The following is a 10793-nucleotide window of genomic DNA, read 5'->3' as shown; positions in this document are numbered from 1 at the left end:
GTAAAGGTTTTGCTTGGTTATAGATATTGGTATTTGTCTTTCAAGGCAAGAGTTATGCCTTGTGTTGTTTGTCTTGGTCCTATCGGATACTAGGGGTGAGCTATAAGCCCTCTAGTTGCGATATGATCGTCGAGATTGATGTTCCCATCCGTTCTTATGGTGAGATGCAAGCCATAAGTATGAATGTGATATTAGTGGCCACGTCCCGTGAATTGTTTGCTAAGTGGTTTTCCAAGTAATGGCTACAGTTTCTATTTTTGTAATTTGCATTGATTGATCCCTACTTAACCGCTTCACGTGATTCAGATTCTAGTCTCATATCTATGTTGTAATTCCTTGAAATGTGTGTTTTTGCATAAATGACCGTATCCTTGTCTTTTATATTATTTAATCGTCTCACATTAATAGTTGAATCTTTATTATGCTAATGTTGGTCTATCTTGTTCCATCTCATTTAACTGCCATGTTTACATATAAACTTGATATTCTTATCTTTTGTAAGTATCCTATATGACTTACCTGTTTTAGTTCTTTGTTATGTTCTTTTCGACATTTTGTGGCTGGGAGAACCTTGAGTTACTCCCCACTGACTGTGGCGTTCATGTTTACATGAATGACAGGTATTAGTTGGTGCATCTATGGGGTGAAGACTTGTGTGAGCTAGCGAGCACTTTGGCCTTGTAGTCGGTTCATTAGGATTGATTAGACTCACCTTTTATTGTATTGTCATTCGAGGGATATATTTTCCCTCACCTTGACTATCACGTTTGTATAATTTAAACTTTATTTCCACATTCTTTATTTATGTTTTGGATTTTAATGAACCCGCGCTTTAAATTTTAAAAGTTTCAAAAATTTCCTAATTTCCGCTTGAATTTATAAGTTATATTTTCCGCTTTATCGCGGGGTGTCACAATAAATGTATTTGAGAGCGTACAACGACACGTTCATAAAAAATGGCGATGTTGCCGGGGACGGTGGTGTGTATTTGAATCGTTCTTTTGTCTAGTTTTAGTTGCGCTCCTTTTTTAGGGATCTTGGTTCCTTGAGAATTTTAATTCTTGTACTTGTTCTATTTCATATGATCAACATGTCTACTATCACTTTTTGGCAATTTGATAATGAGTCATTTGATAAATATATTGCAAGGTTTGAAGGTTATATGACTCATGCTTGGCATCATGGTTTTACTCTTTCAAATTATGAAGCTTGTTGTGTTGTTTATAATGGCATGAACCTTGAAACCCGCAACTTAGAATTTCACTTGAGTGATGGTAGGATATGTGAGATGAGTTTTGAGGAATTTTGGGAATTTGTTGAGTTCATGGCCACCGAATGTCTTAAGAAGACTATACATGACATCTTTGAAAGTGTCAGGGAAGGTATGATAGAGGCAATAAAAACCACATTTAAAAAATTCATTAAGGAAAACTATGATGAAAATGAGATTTGTGAGAATGAGACACTTTCCTATAACCTTGAGCCAACCTACTATGTTCACAAATTTGTCCCTCCTTGGTAAGATGGAGTAATAGATGAAGAGAGTGATGATGATGAGGAGTACATTCTTGATTGTGAAAACAATGCTTGGATACCGTCATCCTACTCTTCTTGTGTAACAATGAACCCAACTTCCATGAAATTTGATGTTAATGGGCAAAGTAAGAGTGAGATAGATGTGAGCTTGAGTGAAAACTCACCCTTTGAGGATGACATATTAGAGGGAGATAATTGTGTTGAACTTGGTGAGCCTTGTTATGATAACCCCTTTGATAATGGTCCTTGTTGGGATGAGGAATATGAGGACATTTGGGAACCCCAAATAGACACCATTGAAGTCACCTTGGATGAGAGTGAGAGTACTTGCCTTGAATGTGGTGATTTTGACTATTTGCAGGACGAGTTGAATGAAGTGCTAAGCAACTACCCATTTCATGTCCTTTCCATCCATTACATCTCTTATAATTTTTGTCATAATGTTCTTCACATGCTTGTTCGGTCAATTACTTGGGCATTATTCAATTGTATAATCTCGTGTTGCTATCCTTGCCTATTCATGTCCCACTCCCAAGAATTTGACCGACTTCTACGTGCTTTGAGTGCTAGTGATATTTTGACGTAAAATTATTAATTGATAACATTTGGTTTGATGGAGTTCCTCAATAACCATTAGCTTGTATATATGCATTTAGTGTAATTTTGCATTCATTCATTCATTTAATTATTGCATGAGAGATGAAAGGGAGGGATCTCATATTTTAAATGAGCTTTTTGAAGGAAATTGATGAAAATGAGAATGTAGCAAATGACGAAAATGGATATTTTGGGCTTGTGCACATCTTTCTTATCATTAAAAAGGTGTTGGGTCAAAATTTGCTTGAAATCCGTGGGGCCCAGCCTCAACTCGCGCGAGTTGAAACCAAAGGAAAGAAGAATTTTTCACTGCCTCAGAATCTAGGCGATTTTTGGAGAAAACGGGCGTCCCAATCTTCAACCCGCGCGGATCAAAAATGACTCGAGCGAGTCAAGCCCCAATTCGAGCGAGTTGAAAACAACTCGAGCGGATCACTTTTTCTCTCATTTGGCCTGTGTCATTGCTATGTATGCCTCCTATCTACCATCTTCATCTCCTACAATGATTGTAAGAACCCTTTCTTTCCCTATCTCTCATGTATAGTTGCATTTATGTAGTTACCTCATGACTAAACCCCTCTCTTCCTACATTAGCAATGGTGTTTAAAATCGGTTTGGGGAGGTTCAACCATGAAGTAACATACATCATAGTTAATCATATAGTATAGCTTGCATTGTAATATATCTCACATATCTCATATAGTAAGTTGCATATAGTTAAATTTGCATTCTTGTATAGTCACTAATGACCAAACCTCATTTTTCCTACACTAGAAATAGTGCTAAAATCGGTTTGGGGAGGTTTGATCATAGGTGAGAACATGCATCATTTAGTGTAGTTTAGATTGTATTTATTTGTTATATATGTCATATAGAATTGCATTTACTTAGAACATGCATTCATTCATATCATATCATTGCACTTGTACTTCATTTCCATAAAATCTTAAATCCAAAAATATGTATTTCTTTTTCATTCCTACTCCTACATGTACATTGAGGACAATATCCAAAATAAAGTGGGGGATGGGAATTTATATTCCAAAACACATAAAAATTGAAAAATTTCGAAAAAACTCAAAAACATGTCCTTTGATTTCATAAAACAAAACCCATAAAAATTTGAAAATTTGAAAAACCATAAACATTTTCTTTCCTTTGTAGTGTAAAATTGTATATATTGTATATATTTGTTTGTTTGTTTGTCACTCTTATCACATTGGGTCGACTACGCCACATTCGAGGCATGAAGGAAATAGAAGACCGCATGGTATGATCTTTCCAAATCTTCTTCCTCCTTCTTATATGTTAGTGACAATGTGTCTACATTTTTATTGATGTGGTATGAACCTATATGTTATTAAGAGTTTGCATTTAGTTTATATGACATATTAGTTGATAGAAGCATATGCATTAGAGTTGTATATATGTTAGTTGCATCATGGCATATAGTTGCGTATTAGAAACTTTTGTGAAAATGCCTATTTGGGAAGCTTGACAAGTGTATATAAGGCCGTTGTAGATAATTTTTCTCCTTGAGACTTTGTTTGCTAGAATATTCTCAAGACACCCTAGGATGTGTCATACTAGTATCTTTTAATCCATGGACTAAGGCCTAGTCAAGAGTACCTTGTGGTGTGATAACTCATTTGCTACCATTTCCAAGATGACCCTTGATACCATGCAACCGTTCTTACACTTCTATCATCATATTTTGCCAACAAAAAGGGAATGGGCACAAAAACATCAAATTGAGTTCAAGTACCAAATCGAAATCAAATGTTTGCAAATTGCATCAAATGAAAAGAGGAGTAAAAACAGACTCCTATGCTTTAATAGAAGTACCCTTGCTACAAATGGGATTACTTTGAAAATGTTCAAAAAGAATGAAAAATTGAAAAGAATTTCCAAGTATCAAAATGCCAAAATAAAAAATGGCAAGAAATATCATTCAATAACAAATGCCACAAGAAATTGGGGGGAAAAATAAAACCAAAAGCAAACAACTATCATGAAACTTATACACTTTGAATCCCTTTTATCCAATGATGATCCTACTTTTGTTTCATGGTGAAGAGGGAACGACCATTTTTCTTGTCTAGGCAAGAGGGGGAATTTCGCGATCCTACAGTGTTTTTTAACACCATAGGGATTTGGCTCTTGACAAAAGCATTTAGCGATTTTGGACGAAAGTAACCTAGTTTAACATAACTTGGAGGTGACTTGTTTGTATCCTCTTGGACTTAGTAACTAGAAGAACCAATATCTATGATGGAGTGTGTACCCTTAGATTGCTTCCCTTGTAGATGATTTCCGCCATTTAGATGAGGAAAGTGTGTTGGGATTCATTAATCTCATAAATTTACATATTCATATATGAATTAATTTATTTAGTCATAAAATAAATGCTAGATCTTATGCATGCAAACAAAAACAAGATAAGAGAAGAAATCGTCAATCATACTTATATGTTTTGGATATTAGGGCACCAACAAGATCTCCTTCTTGTTAGTTCTTAAGCTTCCTTATAATGGATGAACAAAGTTCCAAATTAGAACCTCTCCCAAAAGTATATACCCAAGGAAATCCCTTAATAACTTATATTATTATGAACTAGTAATAATATAGGTTTTACTTAAAATTTGACACAAAATAAATTGTATTTGCTCTTGAATATTTTCGGCCAAGAGGAAAGATTTGTGAGTTTTTATTTCTCTAAGTCTTCACAAAAATGGTAGAGAGAATAGTAATTTCTTACACTAGAAATTATATTATGAAAGATGAATGAATAATAGAGAGGAAAAACCCTTGGCTTTTTCTCGTGCAAAACCGGTTGGAGGGGAGGAGTGTGCCCAATGCATGAGCTAGTTTTTCTACCCAAGAAATAATAGGTATGCAAGGCTAAGACTATGGGTAATCATTGTGTTTTCCACTTAAAAATAATTAACACAATATCAACCATAATCCCCTCCATTTTCGGCACATATATAAAATGGGAGGTCCATTTTATTTTTTGTCAATTGTAACATATGTGACATGTTACTTGACATATGAAATTGTAATGTATTTTTAACATATTAAAAATCAACATACTCATAAAATATTTCATATACAAAATCGACTAGTAATTCGTAATTACTTGTGCCAAAATGGTTTATCAAATTATAAATTACAACGTCTTGTATTTATAATAAATTATTCATTCAATTTCAATTTCAATTTCAAGTGTTTCGTAAACAATAATTTTATCTAAGTAATAAAACAATTCGATTACTTAGACCGTATCCAATTTAATCGAATTATAATAAGACACGTTAATTTTACTCACAAGATCATCCATCAATTTTAAGCAATTTAATTAACTCGTATCGGCATACGATTAATTAAATAATCAATTAAGAGTATTTCCCTATAGGTATGACCTAAGGGGATCAACTGATCACCACCGTCGCACGACAGTAATGTCAAACTCTAGTCAGCCAATCATTACCGATATGTGTGAACCAGTTGACTGTAAAATATTACATCCCACATGTATTCTTAAAATGAGATTCAAACATGTGATCATCATGATCGACAGTTATGATCGCATTATTGTCGGAGGACACATATTCCAACAATCTCCCACTTGTCCTCGACAAGTGTGCGTCACCAATTCTCTTGTCCTATTACTATCTCCCACTCAATGCAAGGTGTCTTTCAGGTCGTACTTGCAAGTAATCATATCGAGAGTGGTTTCCTCGATCTGGAGAATAACTGATTGACCGGAATTATCTACCATAGATACCTTCCGAGCGTGGCCACGCATTTCCAGTTCATTACTCCTGGAGTGGCCCTGAGATATTGTTATAACCCTGACAAGGGGTGGACAATTCCTATCGCACTATTCCCTTCGACTAGCCACAGCCATCATAACCCAAAATATGCCCATTTGACCCCATTTACGAAGGTCGTAGTAACATAAATCAAAGTTAATCTGAAACTGTGCCACCTTAGGCGAACAGTCTTTAGTCAAAATAATCGACTCATTAGAATACTATAGTAGCTCTCGCCACGACCAGGCTATATAAATTTGCCAGAACTCTATAAGCGGTCATAAGGCCCGACAAAGTGTTCCAAACAGTCTGCCTATGTGATCGACTAGTCATCTCACATGACTCTATGGCACTTGAACTTGCCATCAATCGCATCACACTCTAGTCACTTCGAGACGTCACCTCATACAAGTGTCTATGGGCAAATACCATGTTAATCCGGGTTCACTTTAACGGGGTTCAATATTGTCTCTACAACCCGTTTGGATGTAACAAGGTGTAAAAGGAGTTTTTTTTTTTTTTTTTTAGATTTAAAAACTCGAACGACAAATGTGATTATCACATATGAATAGTCAATACCTGATTACTACTTCATATTTTTATAATCCATTTTCATCTTATATGTAGTTGTTCATCTCAATGCAATTGAAATGACATATGTGACTCATCATGTTAAGCCTATGAGAAGGCTTTGGTTAGTAGGTTTTATCAACTTCTTGTACCTTACTCAAACTTACTACATACTCGTTTTCCTTTGTAATGTATACATTTGCATTACAAAACTTTCTGAGTACGTGTCTAGATCCAATCTAGACATAGGCCCTCAAGCCTTAGAATAGCTCCCACTGTTTTCACAGTGTGCGGGACTCATCCTTCTTGCACATCTCATGATTGCGAGTGTACTCAATTTCCGTTGTAAATATCTCTCATTGTTCTTTATTGCCTAGAACGATTCTAGCAAATCTATTTCTTAAATAACATAGCCACAATGGTTCCTTAACCATCTTCACGTGGTTTGAATATGGTTTTGTCTGAAACCTTTCGCAATCTCAATTGTCATTCGTGTAACACCCTTACACAAATTAGTTAATTGCATCAAAAACACTTAACTTTCCATCCTTAATTAGTTGTACATCATTACTCATTTAATTGATCCGGCAGCGGAAACAAATGGAATCAATCAAATATGTTCAACTCGATTGAACTAATCATGAATCTTATCAACATAAGACTTCTTATTTGATGTTAATATCATGTAGATTTATCTCCATAAATCCGGATATTAAAGATGTATTATAATACTCCATAAGTGTCAAATCATTCCCAATGATCAATATGTCATCCACATATAAGACTAATTAAAATTTCCGTAACTCCCACTAAACTCCATGTATAAACACAACTTCTCGACTTATCGAGAAAAGTTTTATAACATGATCAAAACATCGATTCCAACTCATTGATGTCCTACTTAAGACCCTCTCTTAAGTTTCACATTATCTTAGGATTGCAAGAATCTACAAAACTCAAGACATGTATTGAATACATTCCTTCTAATTGAAGAAGTGGGTTTTAGATTCACTTGTTATATGTATATCATCATAATGAAACACAATCCCTAAGAAGATCCAAATAGACTTAAACATTTCAACTAGTGCAAAACCCTTTGCCACCAATCAAGCTTTGATATCTCTCTTTGATATCCAACAATTCCACTTGGAATTTATTTCGGATTTTCATGGCTCTAAGCCTTGTATTGAGTTGTGACTTAAACACTCTTATTTAAGTCATATGATCATTACTTTTCAGAAGTAACTTGAATCAAACAATTTCTTTGTAAGTTGCAAGCTCTTTACTTTCTAAAAGTAACACGAATTAATCATCTTCAACAAGTGATGAGTTCAACCTCCTAGGTTTCGAAGAAACAACGTCATGTAGCCAAGAAAAACCAGTTTCTTGCGACATACTCCCTCCTATCCACTCTTTTCTTCCCTATTTCCTAAAACGGATTATTCAGGTTTTCTTCCCCTTTCTTTTTTGAGAAAGTTTTTATTAATATTATACTCTTACCTCTTTCCACTCACCAAACCCCACTATATACTTTATTAATATTTAATTCTAATTATTCCTACCTCTCTCCAATAACCAAACCCCACCCATCACCTTTATTAATATTTAATCATAATTACTCATACCTCTCTCCAATTACCAAACCTCACTCATATATTTATCAATATTATACTCCCCACCCTTAATTCCCGTGCCCACTTCAAAAGGGAAAAAAACGATGGATAGGAGGGAGTACAATTTTTGACACAATTCTTTTGTGGCTCTTGAATATTTTCTCCCACTCTGTCTTCTAGAAATAAACTTGTATTCTAGAAAGGCAGCTTCACGAGCCACAAACTCGTTGTACTCGTGATTATAGTAAGGAAAAATGAGCATTTGTTTCTTGTGAAAACTTACAAGCATGGTACTCTACCATTTCATATCTCATATGATTCATTTTAGATTTAGTGGAAAAATAATTTAGACAAAATGATAAAATCCCCAAAAGGATCAAGTAACTCAAAGTAACTTGATTGAAGTCTAAACCATATCGAATAGCGTTTGATTTCTTTATCCAACTACACATTATCCCATAATGCGTGCTAAGAGAGATTAATTTGTGATACTATATCACATTTCCTTTGGCTTATATCAAAGTCTTCACTTTGATAATCACATCACGACTAAATCGTGATTCTTTGAACTCTTTGAACTTCTTCAAAGATTTCTCTATTTACCTTATTAAGTGAACACATTAGCGTCAACTTAAATCGTTGGTAAAAGAAAATGATCAACCTATTTTGGATCAATGATTTACAACCTCGATCTCCTTTTCGACCAAAAGGCACGAGACATCTTGCTTTGAATACAAGATACACATATACCATAAGATTAACAATCTAATGGTTCCAAGAGTACTCGATAACTCTTTGCGTTCATCATTCCAGAATCTAAGGTTTAATCTTTGGTTACCAATTTGAGTCTTGCATCATCTACATGATGTATCATTCTAGTTTGGTTTAGAATATATTCACCTTGATAATGGGCTAGCCATACATCAAATCGTGGTGTATAGGGTCACAAAAGTGAAACCTCTTTTGTATCTTAACAAGTTTATATTCTTATTTAGAGTTTATGCACTTAATAGTCATAATTAAGTACTGATAGGGCATATTCTGCACCCGCTGACCGAGTCAACATATTGAGCAAGGTCAAAGCTAAAAGACAACAAGTCAACGTATTGACAGCCTAACCGACAAAGCCTGTCGGCCTGTCACTTGGGTCTCGGTCTCGGCAACTAGCCGGCCGAGAAGCATATCCGCGTACTCACATCCAGTCCCCTCGGCATGGAGTCAACCAGGCCTGCCGTCCCGGCATGGGTCCCTCGGTCGAGGGTAAGTTAGTCTTTCCACCTGCTAGCCACTTGGCCACTACGTGACAAAAGGTGAAAGTCTATAAATACTCCACTTCTCTCATTGAGAAAAGGATCTGAAATCATCCAAAAGAAAACTATCCAAATATCATATTAATCTGGTATAAAACTCCCTTATCTCTCTACAATATACTTTGCCAAGTTAACACACAACTTATCTCTTTAAGTTTACTGACTTGAGCGTCGGAGTGAGTACGCTCGGTACCAAGCCGAGCCCTCAGTTTGTTCATCTTTACAGGAGAGAGCGACAGGAAGAGACAAGCAAAACGACGTTATTCTACAAGCTTAAGTGGTCATAATCCTGCTTCGAAATTACACCCGGAACAATTGGCGCCGTCTGTGGGGATAGATACTAAAAGCTAGTCACCTCCCTTACAAAAAAAAAACAAAACCATTCAAAGAGCTAAGAAGATGTCAAAGCAACAAGAAACTATGAGTGAAGGAACTGCATTCTTCCAGGATGACACGTTCCCCAATTCTGAGATCGGGCAGTCCCCCACCGGCCAAGTCACTGAGCCGGCGTACGGGATGCCAAAAGAGCCAGAAACGCCGCTGCCTACCGGCCAAGTCACTGTCATGGGACATGTGGTCGATGCAGCCAAATTGAAGCTATTCCTGGACCTGATGGGTAGTACGCCGATCACCCCTGTCACGACGGCGGTGACGGCAGCGCACCCACAGGTAACCAGGGCCCATAAAGTGACTCCGAACAACTCGACCGGAGCGATACAAGGAGCTAGCCATGCTAGGACGCCGGCAGAGCCCGTGGTGCCAGTGGCAGACCTAAGTCCTTCCCCCACGCGCGGGAGGACAGCGTCGCCGCGGCAACAATGAGGCCTGCCTCGAAGAAATGAAAGAAGTCCGACTCACCAAAGTTGGATAATAAGAAGCCCTTCCCGCCAGAGGGAGAGAAGCCGGACTAAGGTTGCGAGGAGCCGATCGCCGCGTGTCATTCGACACGTGGTCAGACAGCCCCTCAGTGCCTATGTCCTCGAAGTCCCTGTGCCGACTAAACTCAAGCTGCCGCCCCTATCATACAAAGGGGATATCGACCCAACCGACCATGCCGAGGCTTTCGAGTCGTACATGTCGGTATGGGAGCAGCCCGATGAGGTGTGGTGCCGAGTCTTCCCAACGACCCTGCATGGGATGGCTCAGAGTTGGTACAAGGGGCTACCTAATGGCTCGGTATACTGTTATGCCGACCTAAGAGACAATTTCATAGCCCAGTACGCTTGCAACAAGAGAAGGGCCGTGGAAACATCAGACCTCCTGACTATCCGACAGGGGGAAGACGAGTCCCTCCGGAGCTACGTGAAAAGATTCGACGCTAAGGTTCAGCAGATCCGTGAGCTGAACACCGA

Source organism: Silene latifolia, chromosome 11, assembly GCF_048544455.1.
Source record: "Silene latifolia isolate original U9 population chromosome 11, ASM4854445v1, whole genome shotgun sequence".
NCBI classification, from domain to species: domain Eukaryota; kingdom Viridiplantae; phylum Streptophyta; class Magnoliopsida; order Caryophyllales; family Caryophyllaceae; genus Silene; species Silene latifolia.
The sequence above is the reverse complement of the archived record's forward strand: the minus strand, read 5'-3'. Positions refer to the sequence as shown.